The following is an 18191-nucleotide window of genomic DNA, read 5'->3' on the forward strand; positions in this document are numbered from 1 at the left end:
ATAAAAAAATGGTACGATTGGTGAAGGAAAATGGCGTTGGGGTATGTAAAGGCGATTCATATCAGCACCTAACAAACGTGATGTACTGTACTGTACCTCTGTTGTCGCCCTTCCATGGTGCATAGTTTTGGAGTTAACGTTTTAGTGAATGAAAAGAGGTTAACTTTTTGGGAGTGAGAGATTTGCGTCGTGTTATCGCAAACGTGTTTTCACAAATTAACCTTTTTTAAGACTTTTTTCTAATGCCTTCGATGCAGCAGTTTAACATGGATCTCTGCTATTTGCTTAGGGCCTTGTGTTTGAACGTCACATTGTTTTATCTTTTATCTTGCAAAGTGTTTATTACGAACTAAATTTTTTGTCGTTCTTATATTTCTGTTGAAATATACATAGACGCTTATATATAGAAGCATCGTATATGCCACGTCAGAGGTTAGTTTGTGCAGTTATGCATTAAAATGAGAGGAAATTTGTTGTAATTTGTGTTTATTATGTAAGATATTTTTTAAAAATTATTATTGGGGGGGGGCGGGTTGATCATTTTCAATACTTCTAATGTAAATGTTAAGGCCGGTAAATCCAGTACAAATATATTTCAATTTGAGTTGAATGTATAATTAAATGTACACATTTAAATACGTAGACTTTTCCATATTTAGTTAAATCCTGCAGAGAGCTGTATCTGTAATTTCTAACAATTTTAAATGCAATTCTAAAATGTTTATGTTTCAGGACGTATTTGCTGAGCAAACGATTTGTGTATTATTTAAAGGCTTTTATTTACGAAATACATTTTTCGCACAGATTTCATTGTTGGATTTTTAGGTAAGCATTTTAGAGAAGAAATAATAATCCTCAGTGTCGTTTTACTGTTACACTAACACACACACACTGTCTCTCTCAAACACACACATAAAAAACCTTTTAAGATGCCTTTTTATAACTGAATAATTTATAAAAATAAATAAAAATCACATTTAGTGTCACTGAAAATCCAAATTTCACAGCCGATCGCTTGATGACCATAAAGAAAATTGTACGTTAAATATCACTGCGTTTTTTAATCAATACTTATGATGTAGCATTTACAGGGATGAAAGTAGGCAGTTTTGTTTCTTCGTTCAGACAAATGGTTTTGGCTCATAGCAGGCTGTTTAGTAGCACGAGTGAGAACACCAGGGGCAGTGCTGATGAAGTGTGTTGGCACAGAAAATACACATTGGGTTGGCAGTGCCCTCCCCCACCCCTTTTTTTTGGTTGTGAATGGAGTGTTCCAGAGATGATGTATAGTGTAAAGAACAGAGCAGGTGGCATGAACTAAAGAATTAAAAGGGGAGGGTGGCTTAGAGACCAAGACTTTCAGGATAAACAAACCCGTTTTAGTCAAATGTACTGTATTTTTTTCTAGTATGAAAATGGATGCTCTTTTAATGCAAATTATCGAACAGTTCACACTGCAAATTTAAATCTATGAATATAATTTCTCTAAATGTGTTGACATTGGATCTTTTTTCAGTATCAATTTTAATTGGGAAAATAGGAGTGCATGTGTGTCAAGCTGTGGCAAGGCATTCCCAGACATGCCGAAGAGCATTGAGCATGTGTGCACTAACTGAGACACCCGCCCTCGCTGTCACGTACAGACGTACACACACTCTCTCACACACACCCAGACACACTTGCAGCCATGTGCTCCATAATAGACCTCTGATTCAGCCCTGAATAGAGTTCCCACGCCTCAGTGTGTGTGTCTGTAATAGTTAAGGGTGTAGACCCCCCACCCCCACCCTTTTCAAAAGATACTTGTGTACTTTCTCTCTCTCACACACACACACTCAGTCTAGACTAAAGATGTCTCCTTCATTCTGTTTAGAGGTGTGTTTTAGCTGCTACACACTGGGAATTGATAATTAGTCAATTTCAGATGAAGTTCGAAAGGTGGAGTTTAATACAAGATTAGCGAAACAGTTAGTAGCCTATAGATTAGAAAGAAGATTGCAATAAATGTTGCTTAAATATTTTAGGAAAGTAATTAAAAATTTTCACTTAACACAATACATTTATGAAAAATAGTATTTTGCTGTAAATTTGTATATGGCTTTATGGAATTGCTTACGGTGTTTTGGAGTACTCAGCGAAATTTATACATTTAATGATTAAGCAGATGGTTTTATCTCAATATTTCAATAGTTTTTTAATTTCAAGTACTTTGAATTTTGCACCGTCCATAACTTTTACAAACCCTGATCACTATATATATTTGTTTCTATGGGCCTTATTGAATTTCAAAAGATGTTTTAGACTTGTACGTCAATAGGTTTACTTTTAAATAGTTATTAGTAGATGTTTTTTTCTAATACAGGCGTATTTTTGATGCTCAATGTATTTATGAACTTTTTCATGTTTATGTTTTATTTTGAGCTGTTTTAAATCAGGTTGTGTTCGGTTAATTTGTGTATTTTTAAATGTTTAAATCTGAGTAATGATCTGGATGGAGTGTGAATGTATAATTATTAAATCATGTGTCTTTAAAAAAAAAAAAGGTTTAAAGCATGATATATATGTTATGGTTGCGTTTAACTTTTAACTTTTTTTAATATACAGTGCTCAGCATAATTGAGTACACCCCATTTTGAAAGTGAATATTTGTATCCATTTCTCAGTGAATATAGGCAGTGTATTTTGGTGCATTTAAACAAAACAAATTTATTAAACAGAAATATTTATTAAAATAATATTTAGAAATTGAAAGATAATACAAATAAATTCAAGCAAAATTTAGCAAAAAATAAATAACCTACAAAATGTCAACAAAATTTTCGAGAAACAAAAAAGAGATTTTTCCTCTTTTAAAAAAATTTTTTTTAATATTTTTCTATAAGATATAAATTTGCGTATACTAGTTTTTGAACTGTTATCATAAGTTATTTTGTTAGATAAGCTCCAGATTTGGCTTCAGTACTGACTAAACTAATGTATATGCACAAATATAATATTGTATAGCTTCCTATTAAAAATATGAATTTAACAGATAGATTTGTGAGTGGGTGTACTTGTTTTAGGCAGATAAATATTTACATTCAGAAGTTAACGGTTTAGATTTTTTAATGACAGAAAGCTGACTTTGTATTCACATCTTTATCTCCAAAATTGTGCACTTTATTTTTTGCTGCAGAAAACATTTGTTACATTATTAACGGTCAACTTAAGTTGGAAACAATTGTTTCACTTCAGTATTGTAATAATGTAGCTAATCACATTTGTGTTTGCTGTTTTACTTTGTTTTTACTCTGTTTTAAGCAGATATAGATTTACCGTAGGAGGTTAACAGTTTAGGGTTTTAACGACAGAAACGCTGACAAAAATTTGTTTTCACTTCAGTATTGAACTAATAAAGCCAATCACATTTTAATTTGAACCTGAATCTAAATTTCTGTTTCTATTTTGTTTTAGTGATTTAGATTAGTTTGAAGATAATACATTTTTATACATATTTACATTTTTGATTATGATGAAGTTCTTTTATTTTTATGATTTTTTCCCCCTTTGGAAGCAAATGCATACAAATGAATTCAAAATATTAGAAATAATGTTTGCTGTATTGCTTATATATATATATATATACCAACATAATAAATAATATGATTATGTTAGATCTAATTTTAATCTGTGTATATTTTTATATAATTTGCATTAAATTTCGTTCTTTAAATATCTTTTTGGAATTGTAAAGTCCTTACACACACAAGAAACGAGTTTACACTGAAAAAGAGGAATGTTTAAGTGTAGCATCGTTTCTTAAGAAACAATTGCTTTAGTTTTTTGTTTAGAAGGCAGGCTTGTTTTTCTGCATTTTTTCTGAATCAAGATCTCTAGCCAGTAAACTCTTACAAACACTATAGTGAAATGAAGGACTGCAGGGTCATTTGGGGATATCGCTTCGCAGCGTGTTTCCCATGGGCACAATAACAGCCAGACATGATTGGCAGGTGACAAAAGGTGGGGTGGAGCTGAGGATCTGTTCAACACTGAGATGATGTCATGACCAAGTCTTGAGACTAAGAGCCGCTTGTGTGCTGATTGCCATAGTTTGCATTTTATGTCTGACATAAAATCATATTCAGTGCCTCATATTTCATTTTCCATCAAAACTAAACATGATTTTCACCTTGAATCTTAAACAAAAATTACAGCTAGCCATGGCATGTCTAGACAAAGGAGAGAAATATTATGATAGAGATCGTTCGTCTAATCTGCAGTTTAAAGTTCAAGCTCAAAGTCCTTTACAGACATTAGATTCACGCTCTGTCGTAATCAGTCTAAATATCTCTCCCCCTCTACAGTCACATGAGCTCTTATTTTCTTTTCCTTCTGTGATTTTGTTTGCACATTTTACAAACAAACCGATTTATTTGCCCGAGGAGCAATGAAAAATCCAGCGCATAATTCTTTCAGTCAACAGTTCTTAATTCACTTTACAACTCAAATGTTGCTTCAAAGATCGTGCGACAGGTTTCTCTGTCATTTAACTTGTCTGTGCCTGCAATATTGACCCTATGCAAACAGACATGTAAACAAAGTGAAAAACGAGCCAAATACCTTGAAGTCAAATGATGATTAGAGGAAATAGGAAGTGTTTCAAAGCATCTCTGTATAATGGGCCTGTTGTCGCTTGAACAGCTTTTTTTGCTGTTTTAAAGCAGTCCCTAGTGAACAGCACCACCTTATGGCTATTACTGCTCACTGATTTCAGGAGCTCAGTGATCAGTGGTGTTGATTTAACGCTTTCCTCCAGGATTTTGTGAGTCTGATGTTTTTTGAGATCAAAAAATAGAAAAGATTTTGTGTATTTTCACAGCAAAGCACAATAATTGAAGCAAACAATGCCATAAGTTTGGAGAAATGCATTCATAAATACATCTCTCATTTTAGACTGCAGCTATATATTTTTTTAAATGTCACTAATAAATCCTGGAGGGACTGATAATTGTAAATGCCAACCTGCCTGCTTTTATTGGTAGTGGTGTTTAGAGCAGTCCCACAATGCTCTTAGTTTTTAAAAATAGAATGAGTTCATATGAAAATGTTTGGAGCTTCTCTGTAAGGAAACCAGCTCAGAAAATCAGAAATAAGCTATTTTTTGTGCAGTTTCAGATGCACAGCAAATGTAGCGCGCTGATTCCGAGTTATTCTGACATCACACGGGAACATGTTTTTAGAGCCAGTTGAAACAGGCCGTTTCCGAGCATTCATTTTTATGGTGGAAAACCAGCAATTCTATTGATCACACAACATGTTTACACTTTATGATAGACAGTGAGATGGAACTGTTCCAAAGTCAGTTTATGTGACCCTGTGAAGTGTTCAAAAAGAGAAATAGTTTGTTTGTTTTTAATGTTGAGTTTTGTGTTTTATTGCTAAATATTTTGTCATTATAATCTTTTTTTTTTATTTTCAATGCAAACTAAACTTGATTTTTACCTTTAATCCTTAACAAAAATACAAACAGCCATGGTAAGTCTAGACAAAGGAGAAAAATATTATGAAACAGATCGCTTGTCTAATCTGCAGTTTAATCTGCAGATTTTATTTATTACTCTTTATGTTTTATTAGAAACATAATTAATAGACCCAAATGGTTTCCTTTAAAAAATGCTATTTTAAAAGTCAAAAATTTATCTCTTTTTGTGCTTTTAAAGCTTTAATCTTGGTCTTTTTTTATATTCATATTTGAGCACAGATTCATTATATTATATTATATTATATTAATTATATTATGATAAATTATATTATATTATATTATATTATATTATATTATGATAAATTATATATATTATATTATATTATGATAAATTATATTATATTATATTATATTATATTATTTTATATTATATTATGATAAATTATATTATATTATTTTATATTATATTATATTATATTATATTATATTATATTATATTATGATATATTATGATATATTATATTATATTATATTATATTATATTATATTATATTATATTATGATAAATTATATTATATTATATTATATTATATTATATTATATTATTTTATATTATATTATATTATATTATATTATATTATATTAATTATATTATATTATATTATGATAAATTATATTATATTATATTATGTTAAATTATTTTATATTATGATAAATTATATTATATTACATAAAATTATGTTATATTATATTTTGTTAAATTATGTTATGTTATATTATATTATATTATTAAATTATATTATTAACAGTAAGGTAAAAATTTTTATGTTCATTAATGTATTTGCTAACTTAAACAAGCAGAACAACAAAATATATTGTAAAAACTATTTTAATTGTAAATGTTAAGCTATGTATGTATACAAGTATTTTTCATCATAATATATAATATATGATAAAAGACATTTGATTGTCATATACTGTCCTTGTCTAATGTCATCAACTGGTGTGGTCTAAGAATTTTCTACATGACATTAACGTTAAAAGTAAAATGTCTTTTTAACCATCATGAATGTTAATCCCTCATTGGTCTTTGCTTATGCACTTAAACTTTTAATATTTGAAATTTACACTGCACAGCTAACATGGTTATTGGAAAGAAAAAAAATATTTTTTATTCAAACAATCCGTAATTGTTTAAAGCCTAGTTACATCAATACAATATATCATTGTACCAAATTGAGTTAAACTTGAATAAAAATTAGTTTTGCATTTAGTTTGTACTAAAGAGAGCCTAACCATATGTTTCATAATTTAATAAAAGTCCCAAACATTCTGATTGACCTATAATAGTGCTAAACATAAAATATTGATTGTTTTATAATGACCTAAATTGTGAATAATTACGTTCACCAACCCTAAACTTTAATCCCAACCCTACTGTATAGTAAGTGCAGGTTAATTCATTTGACTAAGTACTTAAATGTATAATTATATTCTAACATCATTTTAGTTCATTTCTTGTTTAAAGAATCTAAATATAGAGATCTAAATATAAATGTGAGCTTTATGTTCGAACCACAGAAGTAAATGTTCTATGAAAACACGTCTTCATTTTAGAAAAATCTGTGTGCTTGTTTAAATCTCCCCACACAGACAGCAAATCATAGCCATTTTGACATTGTGGGGACATTTTATTGGTATCCACAAAGAAAACAGATTATAAATCATACCAAATTATTTTTGGCTTAGTATCAAATTATCATACCTATGTAAAGTCAACCTAATTATATAAAAACAAGTGTGTGTGTGTGTAACCACTCACCCCTGTGAGGTTGGTGGTGGCCTGTGTGAGTCAGCAGTATGTGTTTGTGAGGTAAACCACACTGCTGCCCACAGATTTACTCACTCACGCAGAAGCCTCCCCGCTCTGACCACACACACACATTCACAGTCCTAGTCCCAGTCCTCTCATGCACCCCTATATGCTGTCAGGGTCAGCAGAAGACAGACATTCACTACAACAGATGACATGGAGCTGATGTAGCAACTTGAGGATGTGAATTATTCGTGGCTGAATAATCATCTATTTTTCTGGTTCTTTCACAGATGGCAGAGCCAGGAGGCGACTCTACCTTGTTGGTGACCTTGATGCTTTTGAAGGATCCCAGAATGAAGCTTTGGAGATGGAGGTGATAGGGGGTGTATTTGGTGCACAGCAGACAGTGTTGATAAGAGTTTAAGCACACAAAATTACCCTACAGAGGTTTACTCGTATATTTTAGTGCCCGGGCATGAAATGAGTACACCCTGTTTGAAAAATTTAACATTTTGTAACCAGTTATCAGCAAATAAGGACAATATATATTAGTGTATTACATTAATTATCTTGAGGATAAGAAAAATAATATATTTTAATTGCAATTATGTGTTGCAATGTTGATTACAACATGCAAAATATTTAGTTAGGCTCTTATGGATTTTTCCTGTTAAGTACATTTATGTTTTATACTTTTATTTAACATTTTCATATTTTTGCACCATAATCTTAAATTATTTTGTTAGAATGGTTAAAGTTTTAATAATAATGTAAAACCGATAAACCCAATTTGCATAAAGGAGCATGTAGAAAGTATTGATTAAAAAACAAGGCAGGTGTTTCTCTGACATATCTGTTAAGGTGTACTCATTTATGCTGGGCACTTTTGAGGGTTTTGAGCATGCAACAAAAAAAGGTGAAGATGAAATGGAAGCACCATTACTGGAGGAGGAAGAAAGAGAGACTGTCGTTTGGGGTGAGGTAGTAGGTTGTATAGTTTGAGGGTTTAACCCTTGCTGTCAGATAACTATACAACTTACTGTCTTTCCCGAAGTGGCCGTAGTGTCATCGCTCCACAACATGGAGGACGTAAGCATGAAGCAAAGACATATTCTAGCATTAATGTGTACAATGCTTTATGACTGATGCAGGATTAAATGTTCATCAATTATATACATGATACATTTATTTAAAAATATGGTAAAAAACTATCAACTTTACCAACATGCATGACATATTGTTTTTGTTTTGCATAATAATCAGGGTTTTTGCGGCTTAAAAAGTTATATATACAGTTGAAGTCAGAATAATTAGTCTCCCTTTGATTTATTTATTTTTTCTTTTTTAAATATTTCCCAAATGATGTTTAACAGAGAAAGGAAAATTTCACAGTATGTCTGATAATATTTTTTCTTCTGGAGAAAGTTTTATTTGTTTTATTTCAGTTAGAATAAAAGCAGTTTTTAAATTTTTAAAAATCATTTTAAGGTCAAAATTATTAGCCTATTAGCCTTAAACTATATATTTTTCGATAGTCTACAGAACAAACCATCATTATACAATAACTTGCCTAATTACCCTAACCTGCCTAGTTAACCTAATTAACCTGGTTAAGCCTTTAAATGTCACTTTAAGCTGTATAGAAGTTTCTTGAAAAATATCTAGTAAAATATTATTTACTGTCATCATGGTGAAGATAAAATAAATCTGTTATTAGAAATGAGTTATTAAAACTATTATGTGTAGAAATGTGTTGAAAAAAAATCTCTCCCCGTTAGAGATTGGGAAAAAATAAATTAGGGGGGGGGGGGGGCAGTTGGCTAATAATTCTGACTTCAACTACTGTATGTTATATATAAAAGGATAAAGATTATATATATTTTTTATATTTGTTTTTACACTTCCACAATTTATAATGGTTTAAAATTGTCTTGAATTCATAAATTCATGGCAGTAAATGTTGCATGCACTGCATAAGATCAAATATATCCTAATATATCTATAAAATCTATTTATTTTCTATTTTCATTACTATCTATTTTCTTTAGATGGAACATTATATACTTGTTCACTGAGAAATTTAAAAATTAAGTTTAGGAGTTTATGTATTATAATGCAAAAAACAATTACTTTATATGCCAATATGGTATGAAGTTTACCTTTTTCATGTAAAATATCTAAACTGATTGGCATTGAAAACCGTACTTCTATCATTTTACTTTCTAAATAAATTAATCTTGATTTAAGCTATATTACGTTAGACATTTGCAGTGGGAAAACACAAAAAGGAAGAGCATAAAGCAGAGCATTTTTTTCTTTTACAATGTATAGTCTAGTGTTCTAGCCAATAACCTTGACCATCTCAGTCCCAACTGATTTGCATTAACGCTTCATTAGACAGAGTTGTCAGCTTTTTGGATTCCGCGAAATCTAAATGTTCAAAGTTGCTAGGAGCTATGAAATTTAGTACAGTGGTACTAAATTTGTGGTAATAAATTTCAATCCTGCAGATTCCATTGTTTGTGAAAAGAAATCCAAATATGGCTGTCGTGTCATGGAATATTGAACAGTGGTGTTCGGACAGGGTGAGGTAGTAGGTTGTGTGGTTTCAGGGTTGTGTTTTTGCCCCATCAGGAGTTAACTATACAACCTACTGCCTTCCCTGAAGGGCAGCAAAACATCTCCAAACAAAGTTCATACACATATTCCTTTTTTATTATGATGAGCCATTTAAAGTTGCATCAGCATTACATACAGCACAGGTGTGTATACATTAAATCAGAATAAAAGTTAATAAAACAAAATATACCAAAGATTGCCTGCTTTTTTTCTTTTTTCTTTTCTGAAGCATGATAGGATATGTCAAGGTAATTTTATCTTTCACAAAAAAAATTTATTTTTATATATATATATATATATATATATATATATATATATATATATATATATATATATATATATATATATATATATATATATATATAATTTTAACGTGTTGCTATACCTGTTTTAAGTCTTTCTTTGAGTTTTACTTCTGACACAAAATTTGCGTTTTTGAATAATATTCACAGCCAATACAGTGAAGTGACTTAACTCATATGGAATGTAATTATGATACTTGTGCTTTTGCATTGTGTTTGAGGCTCAGAAAAGCTCCAGTCCCCATTTACCTTTATTAAACTGATGAAAGTGGCCATTACCTTCCACTTTTCTGGTTTTGTTATCTACAAAAGAGACAGACAAAAGGATTCAGAAGGACTCGATGGCGAATAGACAGAAATGTCATTTTTGAGTAACAGTTGCAAATATTTATTGCACAATATAAAGCCTCAAATGTCTTAAATTACAAAAAGTTCTTAAAGTCATTAATTAATGCTGTTAAATGTTTCTTGTTCTTTGAAAAGTGAATATCTTGCTCCATATTTTAACACAAATATCAAAATGTCCATGGTTTCTGAAAAGCCGAAAAAAAATCTGTGACTTTATACTCTAACAAATATCTGTCTGAAAATGTCTTCATATTATGAAGTTTGAATACATTCAATTTTTCTGAACCCAAGAGAGAAAATATCTGTTCATCTTTGAGTCATAAATTTGCTCAATTTCTGTCAGTTCAGAAAATCTCCTGCTGTTTTCATTTCACAAGTAAGTATTTTGATTTATGAATCTTTAGATTAAAAAAACAAGATGTACTGTAACATGCTAAATAAGAGGATTTAAAAAAAAAAAGTTTAGTCTGGAATGTCTAGTAACACAATAACTACTTTCACTTTAGTAAAATTCATTATTAAAAATAGATAGCCTGAAAATTACACTTAAATATTCACATATTATATTGATGTGTCCAAGGTTGTGGAATCCGAAGATGTTTCTGTAACTCGATTGCATGTTCTTTTCATTTAAACTAAGCCCTGATAAATATGACTTTTTAAAGTAACTTTTCCCAACACTACAGGTAAATTTAGGGCTTTTATAAACAAAGAAAAGCATTACAATATTGAGTTACTCAGTTACTTGGTTACTTTTTATGGTAAGTAATGCATTATGTTACTTTTGCGTTACTTTTTCTGACCTAGCTGAGGCTAGCAGAGGAGCTCTGTGATTAACAACACACTGTTTAACTTTCATTTACCTTATTTAAATAAAAAACACATTAAAAATGATGTAGGATGATGTTATCTTTGCAGAATTTCCTGACTTCTTGAGCTTTACGTGCCATAAATACAAATTAATGAATGTTTAAAGCAATAAGTTTGCTACATTTGGACTTATTGTCTTATTAAATAGTGAAATCACAGTCCTTTCACATAATCCTCTTTTCTTTTTCTTCAATGTGTTTAAAATATTGAGGAAATTTCCATTGCAGAAATGAAAGGCTCTGCCGTCTTCGTTTCTGTATGTTCCAGCGTTCTCTCATTGTGTGCGGGATTTAACATTCATTTTAATTCAGCAATTTATTTTTTAAAAGTAAATTAATTAAAGTATAAAGTAACTCACGTTACATTTTTTAAAAAAGTAACTCAGATATTATTACTTAATTCTTTCAGAAGCAATGAGTTACTTTTCTTGTTACTTAGAAAAGTAATATTATTACGTACCTCTATAAATCGTGCATAAACCCTGTTCACAACAAATCATCATCAATGATGAGCGTCTCTTGCACATGAACGCAGTGAGATTATTTCATTTGTATTAAAGCTGGGGATTGTGCAGTTGGTAGCACCGTCTCCTCACAGCAAGAAGGTTGCTGCTTCGAACCTCTGCATTTCTGTGTGGAGTTCGCCTGTTCTCCCCATGTTCGCGTGGGTTTCCTCCGAGTGCTCCAGTTTCCCACACACTCCAAAGACATGCGGTATAGGTGAATTGGGAAAACTATTTAGTCCGTAGTGTATGTGGGAATGAGAGTGTATGGGAGTTTCCCAGTGATGGGTTGCAGCTGGAAGAGCATCCGCTGTGTAAAACATACGCTGGATAAGTTGGCGGTTCATTCCGCTGTTGTGATCCCTGATTAATAAAGGGACTAAGCTGAAAAGAAAATGAATGTATTAAAGTTGAAGCGCAGAGACAGTCACAGGTCTACTGCCAGGCTGGCTTGTATAGTAAATAAAACATGGCCATGGCTCCAGACGGCCATTAGCTGATGTTAACAGCTACAGCGGGTGTAGGCAGACTGACCTTTCACTGCTGCACAATTTATGGGCATTGGCTGGCAGATCTCCACAGGAGCGCCTCTAGACTGGCACTCACTGGAGGGAAATAGCAGCCGCAGAGTGACGGCTGGGTCACCTTGAGAAAGTTTTGCTTCTTAGGAAACAGGTGTTATGCTTGCTTATTTTGTCAGCATTACCTGAGGGAACCCAAGACGGTTATTGTTACAGAACTATTTTGTTATGCACATTAGGGAAATCCACAGAGGGTAAGGGTTTAGTGTTATTCCCGTGTGATTTTTCTCTTTCATGCATGTCGTTTTTTGCTTTCACAAAGACGCTATTAAGCAGGCTAATAGAATTATGATCAGCAAGTATGGGATACCGCTGGAGCATCAATAGAAGTGGGCTTTATTTTCATTTAAAATGCATACAATAACGTACAAGAGGATTAAAAATGTGAATTAATTAATAAATAAGGAAATTTGGTCACTTTACATTGTTGTGGCTGTAGGTGATCTGTTATTCCTTGTTTTATTTTTAGGCAGACAGTTAAAAACAAAATGAAACGTTTATTTTATCCTCACATTTAACCGAATGATGGTCAATACAGTAAGGAAACAGTGTAAAAATTTATGATCAGTTAGTCTGGACAGCAAATGTTTTTAGGTCATTGTAACTTATTAAACTACGTTAATCATGTTTTAACTTAATTTGATAAGTTACACAAGCTGTTTTAAGTCAGTTTAACATACAAGTTCAATGGACTCATAAGGTTAATTTGATTCAACTTAAAAATTTAAGGCAACCAGGATATTTTACAGTGTAAACATTAGTGGTGATTTCTAATGATGATGAGTAATAAAATGAGTATTACAACAGTATAAATATAAGTCAGGCGTATTCAAATGAGAGACAGTGATGGGTAAGTGCATGCCAATAACTTAGGATTTTTGCATATATTAAAAACATATATATTCTCATACATACTACATACATGCACACAGAACAGTACTGTACATGAGTGCAAATCTGCAGACACACTCCACAAACTCAGTAGGCCAGAGAATTATTTTAATTTTTTAGGTTATAGAAGATGTAACTTGTTATTTTAGCTCAGTTTATTCTAATTTAAGTTTAACTCGCATCAATGTAAGGCAACAAGTATTTTTCTTTGCATTGTGTAAATATTTAGAGAAAAACAAAGAATTAACCGATGCGTCTAAACTCTTACAAATATATTAACACTATTAATAACAGCTGTACTAAGGGTTTTTTAAACTGCAGTCGCCAGGGGGCCAACGTTATAGGGGCTCTGAGAAAATGTTTGTAAAAACTGCAGCATTTTTAAACAATTAGTAAAACATTTAAATAAATTGAAAGAGATTAAAATAAAAACCCTAACTTAAAAATTCATTGAGTTAAAATGAGTAAAATAACCGATTAATTGATTAGAAAGAAAGAAAGAAAGAATAGGATAGACTAATATTTAATAATATTATTAAAATAATATTTAGACCACTTTAAATTGTTTTCACAAGATAAAAAATGATGCCCTACTGGAAAAGACTACAAATATTTGTGATGATTAATTTCAGAACATCACCAATAGGTGGCAGCATAGGCGCTTTATTGTGACTGTATTATTAATGTGGTAATTTCACTCATCTTATTATAATCTGCATTATTATCATTGTGCAGAGCGTAAAATCAAACCAATGACTCTTGTGACTAAAGCCTCCTTATTGTGTAAACATACTTTTTTAATGATACACCATACGCCGTATTGCTTCACCATTAATTATTCGCCAATATATTAATCGACATTCAATAATTCCATCATCGTCATCTCATCTCAAATGAGATCTGTGACCCAGCAACGCGACCTTAAATAAGTGGGCGTGGCTTCCCGTCGACAGCCTTTCTGTGATTGGCTGAATCTATAGGTGTGTCGGGAGGTGTGCGCTGTGTGTGGGTTGCGTCCGTGAGTTTCAATGCTGTCAGAGCGGTTTGACAAGCGGGCTTTGCGGCGAATTTTAAACAGGACCGTCCGAGAAGCAGCACAGCCTCCCTCGCACCGCCGACCTGACCGCTGGCAGTCTCTCAGAGCCCGTGTGTTTCATTCCTGTCCGCATGGCGGCCCGGGATTGGGAGGTAGACGCGCAGCTCTTGTAAACAAAGCGCTTGTGTAACAATTATGATCACGCTTTATTCGCTTTTATGGCCGTGATTGCTGTAATCTACGCTTTAAACTGGAGCAGAGTAAACATTCACATCAGAACACATGTCTGATATTCTCACCGCGGGCTTCTTATCGTGTAGTCTGGTGGTGAAGAATTGCGTTTGCTGCGGGTTTATCAAGATTTTCTCTCTTGTTTGAAGCGAAGAGAAACTTTACACCCTCTGTGTTGCCCTCATACGCACCTTCATGGTCTTAACTTACTCTAAGCTCGCTGATTCAATCACTGAGTTGGTTGGTTAGTTGACTAGTTGTTGTGTTGTTGTTATATGGCGTTTGCTGAAGAATAGCATACTTGCAGTTGTACACGCAATCGTAATAACACAATGTACACACTTATGTAACACTTTTAACAAAGTGCACGATCATAATTATGTGTTGATACTTTAATTAAGTATGACTTTAAAGTGAACTGTGTATGTTCTACTGAAAAACTACTTTACAATGAGTCATGGGTTCATGTGTGAAAACTAAATCCAGTGTGTTAATGAATAGCTATTTAAACTGGTCAATGTGTACTAATATGTAGTGAAGGTGGTCATTACTCAAGCAGAAAGTCCTTTACATGCTTCAATTCAATACTGCTATATAATTTAGGTATTTTTTCACGATTATCAGTGTTGGGTAAGTTAATGCAAATGATTATTTTTTAACTAAAATTACAGAATGTTTCAATTACATAACTTTTCAAGTTACAGAGTAAAGAGTAATTTAATTTTTAAATAGGTAAGTTGATTCTTTTACTCATTACTACTTAACATACATATAAACTTATGTATAAATATTAATCTGTTGTTTTTTATTTGAGGCTAATGTAGACTAATATATCTTTTGATTATAATACTTAAACATTTAATAACAAACAAATATTTATTCATTTACAAATGGAATTATTCGCCAAATTCTTGAATAAAGGAAATAGTCTGCTTAAAAGTTGAACATTATGTATCAAAACATGAAAGATTTAGATTTCTACTCAAGTAGTTATACCAATTTTGTTTGTTAAGCTTACAACATAAGTTATTTTAACAAAATTTTAATTATTTTCATAATTCCGTTCAGAATTTCATAATTAAAGGAATTTCATTTCATCTATTAAATAGAAACGGAGAATGAATCCCACAACTTGACACTCACAAATTTAATGTGTTAAAATATAAAACGGAACTTTGAGAATGGTTCTGACATATTCAGGAATTTTTTTATGCTAATTCTTGCATGCACTAATATATTATTTAAATCAAAAGTTACATCTTGAGATGACACTAACAATCAGAAGTAACATTAGCGCTAATTTAAAAACATTAATAAACAATGTAACAATTGTATTGGACCTTATTGTAAAATGTAAGCAAATCTTTTTAACCACCTCAACTATCTGAGTCGTGGCATAAAATACTTTAGAATTCATTTAATATCATCTCATTGTTCCAGTTAAAGTGCAAGTTAGATAGGAAAATATTGCATTAATTTTAAATTATAGTTTCTATCTTCTATAGGATTTTATGAAGAACATGACCTTGAAGGTCACTGGCCTTTTCCACAACACACTGCCTTGTTAATTTCAAATAGAGATTTTATAGCAAGTCATTTGATCTGCACAGCTGATTTTTTATTTATATATTAGTTATAGGTTTAGTGAATTTGTTGCCTGGATTTGTGGCTACAATCTGTTTTTGCTTATTTGATACTTTTATAACAATTTAGTTTCACTTCTAAGTATTTTATTACATTTGTGCAGCTATTATTATTAGCATTATTATTATTTAGTATTTCTATTTAATATTACTTCATATTTTTATTATTAGGTTCAGTTTTAAATTTGATTTGAGTTGATTTTGTGATTTTTGTGGGTGTTTGACTTCACTCGGTTTCTATGAAATAATTTATAGTGTGTGTGTGTGTGTGTGTGTGTGCGTGTGTGTGTGTGTGTGTGTGTGTGTGTGTGTGTGTGTTCAGCGATAGTACTTTTAATACATCAAAGTACAACTAAATAAAATTTTAACAGCTAAATAAAAAAAATAACTAGTCTGAATAAAAGAAATTACCTAACATTTCAGTTCATGTAAATATTATTTATTTAAAATATTTGTTTAGTCGTAATTATATTAACTATTGCTGTGCATTTTCATGGACATGTATATTGTATTATTTTAAAACGTAAAATACGTTTTCACGTAATCTAGACTCACGCTCACTGTTCTGCATCTTAATTTATTATTAATTCTTCAAACTTCAATGTAACATTATCAGTTACTGTACCCTGACATCCTCTGCAAATAAAGCAGAAACTGCAATTTAGCATCAAAGTTCAGCTCAGCTTTTGTATGCCACATTTCTGTGACTGCAGGGCCACATGGACTTGTCTATTCAGTTCTGTTATGTAACTTGCTAAAAGGGTCACACACGTATCTCAAAGCCTCGTGTGATCTTCCGAGCGTCTAACGTCATTGTGTGGACCCTGAGTGGGCTGGGCTTTATCAATTCAATTTATGTATGATATTTTATATCTGATAATCATCTACTTAAAAGTAATGAGACATCCCATTTAAGTGCTTGAATTAAATAACATTTACTAAAGTCATTCTATATAGAAAGCAGAAGGTTTACTTTAATATTAAAACAATTTGTGAAAGTAATATGCCAGAAAATGCGCAAATAATGTAAATCAGAATGTATTTACTTAAAAATGAAACATTTTTGATGCTTGAAGACACCTTTCATCTGCGATGCAAATACAAAACTATTATAATCTTATGCAATTTTCCACTTTAAATATTCTTAAAGGGATAGTTCACCCAAAATGGTAAAGAAAGCTGAAATTGAAATCTGCTGAGTTGCTTTTTTCTGTTTAACACAAACAAAGATATCTTAAAAACTAGTAGCCATTGACATTCGTAGTAGGAAACAATACTATGACTATAGAAGTCGATGGCTAACACTTTCCAACGTTCTTCAAAATATAAACAAAAAAATCAAAAGTAAGTGAAAAGTGTAAAAAGCCTTTATTAACATGGATATTATTTTAAAAAATATATAAAAAAAACCCAGCACTGCAACTATGTGTTTCGGCAAAACAAAATCAGGTACGTCTGGAGTTCGTTTGAACAATCAGAGCCCCTATCATACACCCGGCGCAATAAAACGTAAGACGTGTTTGCTACTTTGTGTTGCTATTTTCAGACCAGTGCAACCCTAATTTTCCCATTTGTGCCACGTTGTATAAATGGCAAATTCATTCACGCCGCTTTGTGGACTCATGGGTGTTCCGGTCTAGAAAAGCGGTGTGTTAAGTCACATTGTTGGCGCGTTGCTATTTGGAGGAACTAAAATAGACTGTGCAATAGATCAGCTGAAAGCAGGTCTAAAATCCAGTGCAGAGCATGTTAGTTGTGCGCCTTAAACGCATACAGATTGCTTAATACACGCAGGATGTAGAGCAATACACAAATATCTTTACAAATGAAAAAGAAATAAAGAAATAAAATAGTACAAAAAATATTATTTTCTACATAAATGTAAAAACCA

General features: G+C 31.6%; 1 protein-coding gene across 1 annotated transcript in view; it reads left to right on the forward strand.

Moving 5' to 3' along the window:
• The first annotated feature begins 14395 nt into the window (after nucleotides 1-14395).
• The window catches only part of pparaa (peroxisome proliferator-activated receptor alpha a), a 35612-nt gene continuing 31816 nt past the window's right edge, over nucleotides 14396-18191 (forward strand). The window contains exon 1 of the mRNA XM_056455645.1: nucleotides 14396-14578. The gene's annotated coding sequence lies outside the window, so the exon portion shown is untranslated. The remainder of the gene's footprint in view (nucleotides 14579-18191) is intronic.

The sequence above is a fragment of the Danio aesculapii genome, chromosome 4 (assembly GCF_903798145.1).
Source record: "Danio aesculapii chromosome 4, fDanAes4.1, whole genome shotgun sequence".
NCBI lineage: Eukaryota > Metazoa > Chordata > Actinopteri > Cypriniformes > Danionidae > Danio > Danio aesculapii.